Source organism: Rhinoderma darwinii, chromosome 4 (genome assembly GCF_050947455.1).
Source record: "Rhinoderma darwinii isolate aRhiDar2 chromosome 4, aRhiDar2.hap1, whole genome shotgun sequence".
NCBI classification, from domain to species: domain Eukaryota; kingdom Metazoa; phylum Chordata; class Amphibia; order Anura; family Rhinodermatidae; genus Rhinoderma; species Rhinoderma darwinii.
The window spans coordinates 197,328,804-197,344,898 of record NC_134690.1 but is presented as its reverse complement, the minus strand read 5'-3'; the positions used below and the strand labels follow the sequence as shown (position 1 = coordinate 197,344,898).

General features: G+C 45.4%; 1 protein-coding gene across 5 annotated transcripts in view; it reads right to left on the bottom strand.

Annotated features, from left to right (window-relative positions):
- The window catches only part of MYO6 (myosin VI), a 274,062-nt gene extending 266,297 nt beyond the window's left edge, over window positions 1–7,765 (bottom strand). For 2 of the 5 annotated variants that reach the window (XM_075862043.1, XM_075862045.1), the window contains exon 1: window positions 7,538–7,765. The gene's annotated coding sequence lies outside the window, so the exon portion shown is untranslated. The remainder of the gene's footprint in view (window positions 1–7,537) is intronic. The other 3 variants (XM_075862044.1, XM_075862046.1, XM_075862047.1) reach the window with 2 other exon arrangements.
- Window positions 7,766–16,095: the final 8,330 nt, after the last annotated feature.

Genomic DNA, 16,095 nt, shown 5'->3' with positions numbered 1-16,095 from the left:
GCCTGTACGGCGGGAAAGCTCCAGACATAAACGCTAAACTTGTCCACAGGGCTCCAGCAGCCCGACAGAGGCCATTAGTATATAGTATATACATTAGTATACCTTCATTTTGAAGGATGGAATAGTGTAGTAGTTATGCTATTCCATCCCGGCGGATCCCTCAAAAGAATGTATCTTTAGGATAGGTCATCGATATTAGAGAGGTGGGGTCCTAACTTTAAACACCTCTACCGATCAGCTATTTAACAGGGAGGGGGCTAGCAGACCAAATAGGGGTTTATTGTGGGACCCTACTCAGTAAATATTGAAATGGAGAAACATAGGACTGTTACTGGCAACTCAGCAGAATAGACACTTAGGGAACGCCAACTAAACACCACATGACAAACAGCTGTACAGAAAACGCTGACTGGCAGGACTACATAGACACTGCTGATATTAGGTTACATGGTAGCAGTCTGTATGTTCTATATACACAACTGTATGCACACTGCAGCCCCTTTTTGTAATGCTTGGGGAGAGGGGAAGAACCATTAGATTTAGTATATTTATATATAATGATTTCATTTTTCCCGCCCAAAAAAAAAACAGGTTAAAAATTGTTATCGTAATAAAAAAAATTCTTAAAATGCTTTTTTAAATAGGGAAATATTGCAAACTAGAAATTAGTTTTTGATGGTTAGTTCCAAGGTGACAGAAATAATGCAATGCCACACTGCTTGTTGTCACTGTGCTCCTATGTAGCCGTAGTCCTTGTACTATACAACATAGTGTACATAATGTCCGTCCTAGTTATGTACTGCACCTTCCTGGTTTTAGTCTATACAGGAAAAGATTCCCAATGTTTCTATGCAGGAAACAAAAAGCAATGAGCATTCCAGAGATCCCGGGGATGAGCATGGAGACGTGCCATTCATTTCCAGAACAGACAACTGGAAGCGTAATGTAGACAAGGAGTCAGTAGGACTACTCCAGGAGTCAGACCCCAAGTCATAGGATCTTCCATAAGCAAACACAGCACAGAATAAAAGTACCTGCAGCAAATTTCTACCTGGCATCTGGGATTTGTCCAGCCCTGTGAAACACCTACATACAACAGCGGAGAAGAGAATCGTGTGAAGCAGACACAATCCAATGGCCATGGTTTAACCTTTAAATGCGACGCACTGTCAGATAAATGTAGAAAATAAGTAATATTTAACCCATAGAAAGTCCCTGCCCAGCACAAACATGAAGTGGCATATGATAAGCAAGGTAATACCCTCTATCACACACTGGATTTCCGTTTTTGGCTAAGCGGACTGTATAGTCCATCATCCAGTGCTTACCTACCCGGTTATATTAGTCAGGCCAGTTAGGCCCTGTTCACACTCACACCATGGTTCCATTTGGTTAGGTTCCATCGCTTCCAGTGGGCTGAATAGCTTAGCCTGATGTGCTATTCTGCCTAAGAAAAACTGGACGCTCGACAGACTAAAATAGGTCAAACTGACCGATTATGGATGAAATGGAATCCATGACGCCAGTGATGTGGTTTTACCACAAATCTCCACATGCAAACATTAACAAGCATTCAATAACCATGTAGATTTACAGCAAGTCAACAGGAAGCCGAGGTTCATACTGCATTTGGTCCCTGCGGAACAGCAACTAGGAGTAAGGCCACACAAAGTAATCATGTTACCTTACCCCTAGTTGCGATAGTCTTCCACGTGGACCAGTTGTTTTTCTTAGCAAAACACAGGAGTAGATGTAAAAGAGAGGGGACATATTAGGCCCCATGCACAAAATCGGGCCGCCAAGTGTCATCCGCATTTGCGGACCGTGCTCACAATAATAAGTATAGGAGAACAGTAAACACAAAAAATAGGACATTTCCTATTTTTTGCGGTTCATTTCTACGGCCGTGTACATTGGGCTTTAGTCGATTCCTTTAAAGTGTAGCTAAACGATTGACAAACTTCTGACATGTCATAGTGACATGTCAGAAGTTTGGATTGGTGGGGGTCCGAGCACGGAGACCCCCACCAATCGCTAGAACGAAGCAGCTGAAGCGCACGTGTGAGCGTTCAGCTGCTTCGTGTCTGTTCGGCTTTTTCCGGAAAGCCGATGTATCGGCGTACGGGCTCATAGACTTTCTATGGAGCCCGTACTCCGCTACAATGATTTCCAGAAAAAGCCAAATAGACACGTAGCGGCTGAGCGCTCACACGTGCGCTTCAGCTGCTTCGTTCTAGCGATTGGTGGGGGTCTCCGTGCTCGGACCCCCACCAATCCAAACTTCTGACATGTCACTATGACATGTCAGAAGTTTGTCAATCGTTTAGCTATACTTTAAGGGTATGAACACACACAGCGTATTCAGGGCGGATAGACTGCGTCAAGCTGCACAGCATATCCGCCCTGAACACCGCAGGAATGCCTTCTGAAATCCCGCACCACTGTGGTGCGTTGTTTCGGGCGTAAATTATCACACGTAATTACCCCCTCCCTCCTCTGACATCCGCTCCAGCCTCCCTGGATGACGTTGCAGGCCATGTGACCACTGCAGCCTGTGATTGGCTGCAGCGGTCACATGGCCTGCTACTTCATCCAGGGAGGCTGGAATGGAGAAGCAGGGAACTCTGGGTAAGTATAACTATTATTTTTTATTCTTACTTGCGATTTTTGCGGCGGAATCGCTGTGATCCCTTCGCAAATATCGCAGCACACACACCACTTTGTTGCGGGTTTAAGTACCCCATTGAATTCAATGGGAAAACCCACAACAGAAGAGCTGCGATTCCGTAACATTAATAGACATGCTGCGGTTGAAGAAACGCGCTTTTTTTCTACGGCATTTTTCTGCAGTGTGGGGACGAGATTTGTTGAAATCTTAGCCACGCTGCTGCTACTGGAATACGCTGCAGATTTTCCACAATTAATCCGTTACACGGCGTAAATACTGCTGATTTTCTGTGTGTTCCTACCCTAAACCTTTCCTTTTTTTTGGTTCCACTTCTGTGTTTGACTCAAACACCTGCATGTGTGATTCCAGCCTTACAAGGCACTTGTTCCACTGTGGTTCCCACAGTGGCTGTTTTACACTCACCACATTTTGGAAAAATGGCACTGCAGTTTTTTATGTCATTATTTGAGCTAAAATGGATTCAGCAGGAAGGAGAAATATAAAGGCCCTTTTACACGGTCAATGATCGAGCGAACAAGCCTTCGTATGAACGCTCGTTCCCGGTCTTTGCCCTGTGTAAACGGGGGATCACTAAGCTGACAAACCAGCAAACGCTCATTTGTTGGCTGACCGAATCTTTCACACAACTCAAAAAATGGTCGCCTGTCGGCAGCACATCTCCCTGTGTGAACAGGGGACGTGCGGACAATAAGATGTCATATTAAGGATCGTTCCTCTTAATACATTCCGGTCATTGCTCTGTTAAAGCGGAGTACCGATTGACATGCTGTATTAACAACCGCTGCTGGTTTACCGGGCAGGAAGAAAATCTGCCCGTGTAAAAGAGCCCTTAGACCTCTTCATTTCCCATTCATTTTGAAAAAACAACCAAATACTGTAGTTTTTTTCCAAAAAGTGCTGTGTGAAGGCACCCTTAGGTCAGAGTCACACAAGCAGTAGTAATGCAGTTTTTGGCTCCGTTTTTTTAGCTAAACCTAGAAGTGTATCCAGAAGAAAGCTGTAAAGAATAGACTGACGCATCTCCTTTCTTTTGTGTCCACTCCTGGGTTTGGTTAAAAAAAAAACTGAGTGAGATCCTGGCATTTCTGCCCAATACCTGGTGGACGATTTATGAAGACTGGTGCTTCAGATGCCAGTCTTAGTATGGAGCCCGCAGGAGTAAGATGCAGATAATTTATTATTAAATGTGTCGCTTCTTCTGCTGTCCGTGCGCCAGAAAGTGAAATCTGCAGCAGCTTCTCGCCATAATTTACCCCAGTTCCTGACGTCACTATAGTAAATGTGTCGGGCTGCTGGTGGCTCCACCCCTTTACCTAAGACTTTTTGCTAAAGTGCTGTGAGCGGCGTAAATGCGGACTGCAACTTTTAATGCATTTGCGACTTTTCTATTTCAGAAAACCGGCGTAGAACATTTGATAAATCCCCCGGAGTACAAAAAGATCTGCATCAAAAATCCATTAACTCTGCATGGTCCCACCTGTACAGGGACGATATGCAGGGACGGGTTTATCTCAGCAAGGCGAGGTTACTAGGTGTGCAGAAACCGGATAGACTATGCCTAGACTATTTTTACATTAAATTGTGTTCCTTGCGTAATTTTGCAGCCAAAAATGCACAGGAGTCACCGCTAGAATCTGGGCTTGGTTATAATTTGTCATAAACATGTACAACGTGTATTTGCCCTGTACCTCTTACCAAAACCAATGACACCAGGCATGCTGCTGACCAAATATACTGTGAGACTGGGTAACCAACTAGGCGGGCACTCTCACCAGCCTGATGGATAATGGGTATGCTGCCAATAAAAGCTGGATGGTCAGCACACTAGTGTCATGTAAACTACTACATACTGTGAGCGGGTGGATATGACGGATCAGCAGATACAAAGGGCTACGAGGATATCACAAAGAAACTGGACGAACCGTTTTTATATTAAAATACACATCCCATTCATGCCAATAACTTCCCAGCGGGCGATGAACTTTAGTTATATGAATGGTGCTATACCCACTGCCAAGATTAAATATAAGAAAAATGACTGCAGGGCTTCGCCCCATCTCCACTGCTAGGAACACACGGGCTGGAGGCATGGGAATACAAACCACCAGCCACTTGTATAGTAGGTGGAAATTCACATGTGCCAGCTGTGGGCAGTAGTGCCCATTGGTAAGCAAAGGCATGAACAGATTTGGACGGCTGGATCACAAACTGACGAATGACACTGTAAGAAATATATTATATGGGATCGGCGGATTAGGACTGCATACAACCTTGATATTGTACAGAGATGTAATACAGAACCTATAGAAGTCGCCGTGGCCCAACTGCGCCACCTTATATTGTGCCTGCGACCTCATACAGATCTTTTTTATTTTGTAGATTCTGTGGGGTAGATTCACACGCGGCAGATTTGCTGCCAAAATGTCTGCGACTTATAATCAGTTCCATTCATCCGAATGCAGCGGTTTCTGTCCCATTCAGATGAGTGGGACACTTATAGAAATGTCTGCAACAAACCTGCTGTGTGTGAACATACACTTCTATGCCCCTTCCCACCACAGCCATTTTTTGTTTTTCATCCCCACGTTCCAAAAGCCATAACTTTATTTTTCCCTTGATTTGCACGGCGTCATTTATTGCACCAAATAATGTACATGGAAACTGGAAAACATCTCTTTGTTGGGTGGAATAGGGAAAAAAAACCAGCATCTCTGCCATTGGTTTTGCGTTTTTTTTTTTATGTTTTGCTACTTTTACAAAGAAAAAACAGATTGTTATAAAAAGTAAAAAAAATTGGTTTGTGTCACCACATTCTGAGAGCCATAATTTTCTTAATTTCCCATTGATTGAGCAGTACGAGGGCTTATTTTTTTTGCGGGGTGAGCCGTAGTTTTTATTTTGGTTAAGTTTTATTCCATTTTTTGAGAGAATTTTTAATATTTTTTTTTTAATAGGAGCACAAAGATGGCAGACCTTGGGACCTTCAATAGGCCCCCGGGCTGCCATGACAACCATCAGCACCCCACGGTCGCATCATGGGGGGGGGCGCATCTCCCTCTTTCTAATGGCTTAGATGACTGCGGCATCAAAGAAATTAAACGAGCGAGATCGTAATCTACCATCCCGCCCGTTGCAGTGAAGTGTCGGCTGTAACATACAGCCGACACGCGCATCTTATGGAGCGGGCTCTGCCTGTGAGCACACTCCATACTTATCCTACCTCCGTCGTGCGTTATATATATATATATATATATGGGGCGGATGTCAAAACAAGGTTAACATGGAAAGGAAAATAAAAAAAATGACATGCTCCACTGGTTGCCAGGAGGTATTCTCCCCTAGTACCATTGCTTTTCAGTAAGAATATATAGTATATACCCATATTGCACCATACAGAGTGGCAGGGACTCCGTGTGCTCCGTACAGACTCCGCACTCAGGGCTCTGCCAGTTTCCCTTTGCAATGCACTATTTGTTGAAATGTAGTCCTCAAACATGGAACCCAGAGTCCGCATCTATAGGGGGGGCTCTATGATTCTGTGCATGAACATATTCTATATAAACAACACTACAATATTATCATTCTAGTCTATGCTGCAGAAATCTGACCAATAGTGTGCTCCGAATCAACATATTTACATTCTGAACACAAAAATATTGTAAGTAAATATCAGTTTCTTCAAGGAGGAAAAAAGCCTTCCCCACTGTTACATGAGAGGTAAGATCAGGGACATTGTAGGGACCACAAGGATCGGCGATACGTCAAAATACCTAATGAGGAAGTTGTCCCGATGTGCGGGGACTCAGTAACCTATTTTCTGTTGGGCACCTGTCAGCATTACAATGATGCGGAATAAAGGGGAGGGGGCGCTCATGACTGTTAATTAGTAAATAACTGTAGAATAAATGACATCAGATGTCACCCTTGTACTCCCACAAGAATCAGCTCCATCTCCAGTCAATCATTGATGTCTCCCGACTTGAGATTCACAAAGAACATCTGTAATAAGAAGGCGGCCACAGACCAGCCAAGAATTCATCTTATCCAAGTGACAGCCAGAAGGAGCGATAGCCATCTATGGTGACATCATGGCCGGTCCGGACTGATGGCCACCTCTATGTTGGATGTGATCTCCTGACGATGTCCCATTTATACCCAAATATTAAACAGTTATTTTTACAAATATCTTTTATAAAAAGATTACTTTGCGTGCACCGATGTAGTTGAGCTAAGTTTGTTAGTTGGCAGAACTCATCCTGATGAGGACTACAGGTAAATATACGCCATTATCTTAAAGGGACGTCAGCTTTTGAAATCCACTTCCATGATCTATTGGGTGTCTAACCGGGCAGTGAACTAGGGAAAAGGGTAACACACCCAATAATGCTAAATATCACTCTGAGCTGGGGAGCGATTTTTCAGAGAACCCCAACCTGAAAACAGGTTCTCCAAACTTATGAGTTATCCTGTTGCACAATAAAGTTCCAAAGAGTTAACTGACAATTCCAGCTCTGCTACATCTACAGTAAATATTGGAGCATAGTTTGGTCATAACTCTGCCCGCTCAACAGGTGACAACTTCCTAAGAGACAGATGAATGGACACCGTCCGTGTGATCAGAGGTCATTGCCGGCACAGATGTCACACAATCTCTCCACAGAGATGGCACTAGGAAAAGCCCCAGCAGATTCCATAGGGAAGGAAGAGGGACCAGGAAGAGAGGTCCAGGCAGGATCACAGGGGGAGGAGAATGAGAGGGGAGGGGGTGCACGGAGCCCCGGGCATGGAGAAAATACACACTGGACAAGTCCACACTACATCACATGACAGCTTATCCCGACTACTCACCCCACACTGCTACGCCGCACAGACACCAGGCCGGGGACACAGACACACAGAGCCGCCCCGCTTACACTCTGACCCCCGGAGCACTGCACAGCCTCAGCGCCCAGCACCGGAGAACTGCCACGCTGACGTCACTGACCCGCCTCCTCCATGGCCGGGCGGGGGGCGGAGCACCTGGACAGGCTGACAGCAGCAGCTCACCTCACCCGGAGTCAGGCGCACCTTGTCCGCAGGGACGGGATACTCCCAGGAGTCAGCGCTGGGACTGTACTTCCTCTACTTCACTGTGTTTAGGTACATGGAGTGGGACAAAGGCCTGAGAGTGACCACAGCATCCACGTCACCCCTACAATAATAATATGTCCCTAACGTCCTGGTTCTAGCTATGCCTGGGAAAGCTGGGGGACAATTAACGTGAAGTAGTTACCCAGCTTTGCCAGACTCCTGAATGGTTAACAAATTAAAACTTGGAACAGAAAATAAGAGAGACTTTCAGAGAGGTAGTAATACACCCCTGCCCACATAACAGAGAACTAGGTAGTAATACACCCCTGCCCACATAACAGAGAACTAGGTAGTAATACACCCCTGATCACATAACAGGGAACTAGGTAGTAATAAACCCCTGCTCACATAACAGGGAACTAGGTAGTAATACACCCCTGCTCACATAACAGGGAACTAGGTAGTAATACACCCCTGCTCACATAACAGGGAACTATGTAGTAATACACCCCTGCTCACATAACAGGGAACTAGGTAGTAATACACCCCTGCTCACATAACAGGGAACTATGTAGTACTACACCCCTGCCCACATAACAGGGAACTAGGTAGTAATACACCCCTGCTCACATAACAGGGAACTAGGTAGTAATACACCCCTGCTCACATAACAGAGAACTAGGTAGTAATACACCCCTGCTCACATAACATGGAACTAGGTAGTACTACACCCCTGCTCACATAACAGGGAACTAGGTAGTACTACACCCCTGCTCACATAACAGGGAACTATGTAGTACTACACCCCTGCTCACATAACAGGGAACTAGGTAGTAATACACCCCTGCTCACATAACAGGGAACTAGGTAGTAATACACCCCTGCTCACATAACATGGAACTAGGTAGTACTACACCCCTGCTCACATAACAGGGAACTATGTAGTAATACACCCCTGCTCACATAACAGGGAACTAGGTAGTAATACACCCCTGCTCACATAACAGGGAACTATGTAGTAATACACCCCTGCTCACATAACAGGGAACTAGGTAGTACTACACCCCTGCTCACATAACAGGGAACTAGGTAGTAATACACCCCTGCTCACATAACAGGGAACTAGGTAGTAATACACCCCTGCTCACATAACAGAGAACTAGGTAGTAATACACCCCTGCTCACATAACAGGGAACTATGTAGTAATACACCCCTGCTCACATAACAGGGAACTAGGTAGTACTACACCCCTGCTCACATAACAGGGAACTAGGTAGTAATACACCCCTGCTCACATAACAGGGTACTAGGTAGTAATACACCCCTGCTCACATAACAGGGAACTATGTAGTAATACACCCCTGCCCACATAACAGAGAACTAGGTAGTAATACACCCCTGCTCACATAACAGGGAACTAGGTAGTACTACACCCCTGCTCACATAACAGGGAACTAGGTAGTACTACACCCCTGCTCACATAACAGGGAACTAGGTAGTAATACACCCCTGCTCACATAACAGGGTACTAGGTAGTAATACACCCCTGCCCACATAACAGAGAACTAGGTAGTAATACATCCCTGCTCACATAACAGGGAACTAGGTAGTAATACACCCCTGCTCACATAACATGGAACTAGGTAGTAATACACCCCTGCTCACATAACAGGGAACTAGGTAGTAATACACCCCTGCTCACATAACAGGGAACTAGGTAGTACTACACCCCTGCTCACATAACAGGGAACTAGGTAGTACTACACCCCTGCTCACATAACAGGGAACTAGGTAGTAATACACCCCTGCTCACATAACAGGGTACTAGGTAGTAATACACCCCTGCCCACATAACAGAGAACTAGGTAGTAATACATCCCTGCTCACATAACAGGGAACTAGGTAGTAATACACCCCTGCTCACATAACATGGAACTAGGTAGTAATACACCCCTGCTCACATAACAGGGAACTAGGTAGTAATACACCCCTGCTCACATAACAGGGAACTAGGTAGTAATACATCCCTGCTCACATAACAGGGAACTAGGTAGTAATACACCCCTGCTCACATAACAGGGAACTAGGTAGTAATACACCCCTGCTCACATAACAGGGAACTAGGTAGTAATACACCCCTGCTCACATAACAGGGAACTAGGTAGTAATACACCCCTGCCCACATAACAGGGAACTAGGTAGTAATACACCCCTGCCCACATAACAGAGAACTAGGTAGTAATACATCCCTGCTCACATAACAGGGAACTAGGTAGTAATACACCCCTGCTCACATAACATGGAACTAGGTAGTAATACACCCCTGCTCACATAACAGGGAACTAGGTAGTAATACACCCCTGCTCACATAACAGGGAACTAGGTAGTAATACACCCCTGCCCACATAACAGAGAACTAGGTAGTAATACACCCCTGCCCACATAACAGAGAACTAGGTAGTAATACACCCCTGCTCACATAACAGGGAACTAGGTAGTAATACACCCCTGCTCACATAACAGGGTACTAGGTAGTAATTCGCCCCTGCTCACATAACAGGGAACTATGTAGTACTACACCCCTGCCCACATAACAGGGAACTAGGTAGTAATACACCCCTGCTCACATAACAGGGAACTATGTAGTAATACACCCCTGCTCACATAACAGGGAACTAGGTAGTACTACACCCCTGCTCACATAACAGGGAACTAGGTAGTAATACACCCCTGCTCACATAACAGGGAACTAGGTAGTAATACACCCCTGCTCACATAACAGAGAACTAGGTAGTAATACACCCCTGCTCACATAACAGGGAACTATGTAGTAATACACCCCTGCTCACATAACAGGGAACTAGGTAGTACTACACCCCTGCTCACATAACAGGGAACTAGGTAGTAATACACCCCTGCTCACATAACAGGGTACTAGGTAGTAATACACCCCTGCCCACATAACAGAGAACTAGGTAGTAATACACCCCTGCTCACATAACAGGGAACTAGGTAGTACTACACCCCTGCTCACATAACAGGGAACTAGGTAGTAATACACCCCTGCTCACATAACATGGAACTAGGTAGTAATACACCCCTGCTCACATAACAGGGAACTAGGTAGTAATACACCCCTGCTCACATAACAGGGAACTAGGTAGTAATACATCCCTGCTCACATAACAGGGAACTAGGTAGTAATACACCCCTGCTCACATAACAGGGAACTAGGTAGTAATACACCCCTGCTCACATAACAGGGAACTAGGTAGTAATACACCCCTGCTCACATAACAGGGAACTAGGTAGTAATACACCCCTGCTCACATAACAGGGAACTAGGTAGTAATACACCCCTGCTCACATAACAGGGAACTAGGTAGTAATACACCCCTGCCCACATAACAGAGAACTAGGTAGTAATACACCCCTGCCCACATAACAGAGAACTAGGTAGTAATACACCCCTGCTCACATAACAGGGAACTAGGTAGTAATACACCCCTGCTCACATAACAGGGTACTAGGTAGTAATTCGCCCCTGCTCACATAACAGGGAACTATGTAGTACTACACCCCTGCCCACATAACAGAGAACTAGGTAGTAATACACCCCTGCTCACATAACAGGGAACTAGGTAGTAATACACCCCTGCTCACATAACAGGGAACTAGGTAGTAATACACCCCTGCTCACATAACAGGGAACTAGGTAGTAATACACCCCTGCTCACATAACAGGGAACTAGGTAGTAATACACCCCTGCTCACATAACAGGGAACTAGGTAGTAATACACCCCTGCTCACATAACAGGGAACTAGGTAGTAATACACCCCTGCTCACATAACAGGGAACTAGGTAGTAATACACCCCTGCTCACATAACAGGGAACTAGGTAGTAATACACCCCTGCTCACATAACATGGAACTAGGTAGTAATACACCCCTGCTCACATAACAGGGAACTAGGTAGTAATACACCCCTGCTCACATAACAGGGAACTATGTAGTACTACACCCCTGCCCACATAACAGAGAACTAGGTAGTAATACACCCCTGCTCACATAACAGGGAACTAGGTAGTAATACACCCCTGCTCACATAACAGGGAACTAGGTAGTAATAAACCCCTGCTCACATAACAGGGAACTAGGTAGTAATACACCCCTGCTCACATAACAGGGAACTAGGTAGTAATACACCCCTGCTCACATAACAGGGAACTAGGTAGTAATACACCCCTGCTCACATAACATGGAACTAGGTAGTAATACACCCCTGCTCACATAACAGGGAACTAGGTAGTAATACACCCCTGCTCACATAACAGGGAACTAGGTAGTAATACATCCCTGCTCACATAACAGGGAACTAGGTAGTAATACACCCCTGCTCACATAACAGGGAACTAGGTAGTAATACACCCCTGCTCACATAACAGGGAACTAGGTAGTAATACACCCCTGCTCACATAACAGGGAACTAGGTAGTAATACACCCCTGCTCACATAACAGGGAACTAGGTAGTAATACACCCCTGCTCACATAACAGGGAACTAGGTAGTAATACACCCCTGCTCACATAACATGGAACTAGGTAGTAATACACCCCTGCTCACATAACAGGGAACTAGGTAGTAATACACCCCTGCTCGCATAACAGGGAACTAGGTAGTAATACACCCCTGCTCACATAAAAGGGAACTAGGTAGTAATACACCCCTGCTCACATAACAGGGAACTAGGTAGTAATACACCCCTGCCCACATAACAGAGAACTAGGTAGTAATACACCCCTGCTCACATAACAGGGAACTAGATAGTAATACACCCCTGCTCACATAACAGGGAACTAGGTAGTAATACACCCCTGCTCACATAACAGGGAACTATGTAGTAATACACCCCTGCTCACATAACAGGGAACTAGGTAGTAATACACCCCTGCTCACATAACAGGGAACTAGGTAGTAATACACCCCTGCTCACATAACAGGGAACTAGGTAGTAATACACCCCTGCTCACATAACATGGAACTAGGTAGTAATACACCCCTGCTCACATAACAGGGAACTAGGTAGTAATACACCCCTGCTCACATAACAGGGAACTATGTAGTACTACACCCCTGCCCACATAACAGAGAACTAGGTAGTAATACACCCCTGCTCACATAACAGGGAACTAGGTAGTAATACACCCCTGCTCACATAACAGGGAACTAGGTAGTAATAAACCCCTGCTCACATAACAGGGAACTAGGTAGTAATACACCCCTGCTCACATAACAGGGAACTAGGTAGTAATACACCCCTGCTCACATAACAGGGAACTAGGTAGTAATACACCCCTGCTCACATAACATGGAACTAGGTAGTAATACACCCCTGCTCACATAACAGGGAACTAGGTAGTAATACACCCCTGCTCACATAACAGGGAACTAGGTAGTAATACATCCCTGCTCACATAACAGGGAACTAGGTAGTAATACACCCCTGCTCACATAACAGGGAACTAGGTAGTAATACACCCCTGCTCACATAACAGGGAACTAGGTAGTAATACACCCCTGCTCACATAACATGGAACTAGGTAGTAATACACCCCTGCTCACATAACAGGGAACTAGGTAGTAATACACCCCTGCTCACATAACAGGGAACTAGGTAGTAATACACCCCTGCTCACATAACATGGAACTAGGTAGTAATACACCCCTGCTCACATAACAGGGAACTAGGTAGTAATACACCCCTGCTCACATAACAGGGAACTAGGTAGTACTACACCCCTGCCCACATAACAGGGAACTAGGTAGTAATACACCCCTGCTCACATAACAGGGAACTAGGTAGTACTACACCCCTGCTCACATAACAGGGAACTAGGTAGTAATACACCCCTGCTCACATAACAGGGAACTAGGTAGTAATACACCCCTGCTCACATAACATGGAACTAGGTAGTAATACACCCCTGCTCACATAACGGAACTAGGTAGTAATACACCCCTGCTCACATAACAGGGAACTAGGTAGTAATTCGCCCCTGCTCACATAACAGGGAACTAGATAGTAATACACCCCTGCTCACATAACAGGGAACTAGGTAGTAATACACCCCTGCTCACATAACAGGGAACTAGGTAGTAATACACCCCTGCTCACATAACAGGGAACTAGGTAGTACTAGAACCCTTCTCACATAACAGGGAACTAGGTAGTAAAACACCCCTGCTCACATAACAGGGAACTAGGTAGTAATACATCCCTGCTCACATAACAGGGAACTAGGTAGTAATACACCCCTGCTCGCATAACAGGGAACTAGGTAGTAATACACCCCTGCTCACATAAAAGGGAACTAGGTAGTAATACACCCCTGCTCACATAACAGGGAACTAGGTAGTAATACACCCCTGCTCACATAACAGGGAACTAGGTAGTACTACACCCCTGCTCACATAACAGGGAACTAGGTAGTAATACACCCCTGCTCGCATAACAGGGAACTAGGTAGTAATACACCCCTGCTCACATAACAGGGAACTATGTAGTAATACACCCCTGCTCACATAACAGGGTACTAGGTAGTAATACACCCCTGCTCACATAACAGGGAACTAGGTAGTAATACACCCCTGCTCACATAACAGGGAACTATGTAGTAATACACCCCTGCTCACATAACAGGGAACTAGGTAGTAATACACCCCTGCTCACATAACAGGGAACTATGTAGTAATACACCCCTGCTCACATAACAGGGTACTAGGTAGTAATACACCCCTGCTCACATAACAGGGAACTAGGTAGTAATACATCCCTGCTCACATAACAGGGAACTATGTAGTAATACACCCCTGCTCACATAACAGGGAACTAGGTAGTAATACACCCCTGCTCACATAACAGGGAACTAGGTAGTAATACACCCCTGCTCACATAACATGGAACTAGGTAGTAATACACCCCTGCTCACATAACAGGGAACTAGGTAGTAATACACCCCTGCTCACATAACAGGGAACTAGGTAGTAATAAACCCCTGCTCACATAACAGGGAACTAGGTAGTAATACACCCCTGCACACATAACAGGGAACTAGGTAGTAATACACCCCTGCCCACATAACAGGGAACTAGGTAGTAATACACCCCTGCTCACATAACAGGGAACTAGGTAGTACTACACCCCTGCTCACATAACAGGGAACTAGGTAGTAATACACCCCTGCTCACATAACAGGGAACTAGGTAGTAATACGCCCCTGCCCACATAACAGGGAACTAGGTAGTAATACGCCCCTGCTCACATAACAGGGAACTATGTAGTAATACACCCCTGCTCACATAACAGGGAACTAGGTAGTAATACACCCCTGCTCACATAACAGGGAACTAGGTAGTAATACACCCCTGCTCACATAACAGGGAACTAGGTAGTAATACACCCCTGCTCACATAACAGGGAACTAGGTAGTAATACACCCCTGCTCACATAACATGGAACTAGGTAGTAATACACCCCTGCTCACATAACGGAACTAGGTAGTAATACACCCCTGCTCACATAACAGGGAACTAGGTAGTAATTCGCCCCTGCTCACATAACAGGGAACTAGATAGTAATACACCCCTGCTCACATAACAGGGAACTAGGTAGTAATACACCCCTGCTCACATAACAGGGAACTAGGTAGTAATACACCCCTGCTCACATAACAGGGAACTAGGTAGTACTACACCCCTGCTCACATAACAGGGAACTAGGTAGTAATACACCCCTGCTCACATAACAGGGAACTAGGTAGTAATACATCCCTGCTCACATAACAGGGAACTAGGTAGTAATACACCCCTGCTCGCATAACAGGGAACTAGGTAGTAATACACCCCTGCTCACATAAAAGGGAACTAGGTAGTAATACACCCCTGCTCACATAACAGGGAACTAGGTAGTAATACACCCCTGCTCACATAACAGGGAACTAGGTAGTACTACACCCCTGCTCACATAACAGGGAACTAGGTAGTAATACACCCCTGCTCGCATAACAGGGAACTAGGTAGTAATACACCCCTGCTCACATAACAGGGAACTATGTAGTAATACACCCCTGCTCACATAACAGGGTACTAGGTAGTAATACACCCCTGCTCACATAACAGGGAACTAGGTAGTAATACACCCCTGCTCACATAACAGGGAACTATGTAGTAATACACCCCTGCTCACATAACAGGGAACTAGGTAGTAATACACCCCTGCTCACATAACAGGGAACTATGTAGTAATACACCCCTGCTCACATAACAGGGTACTA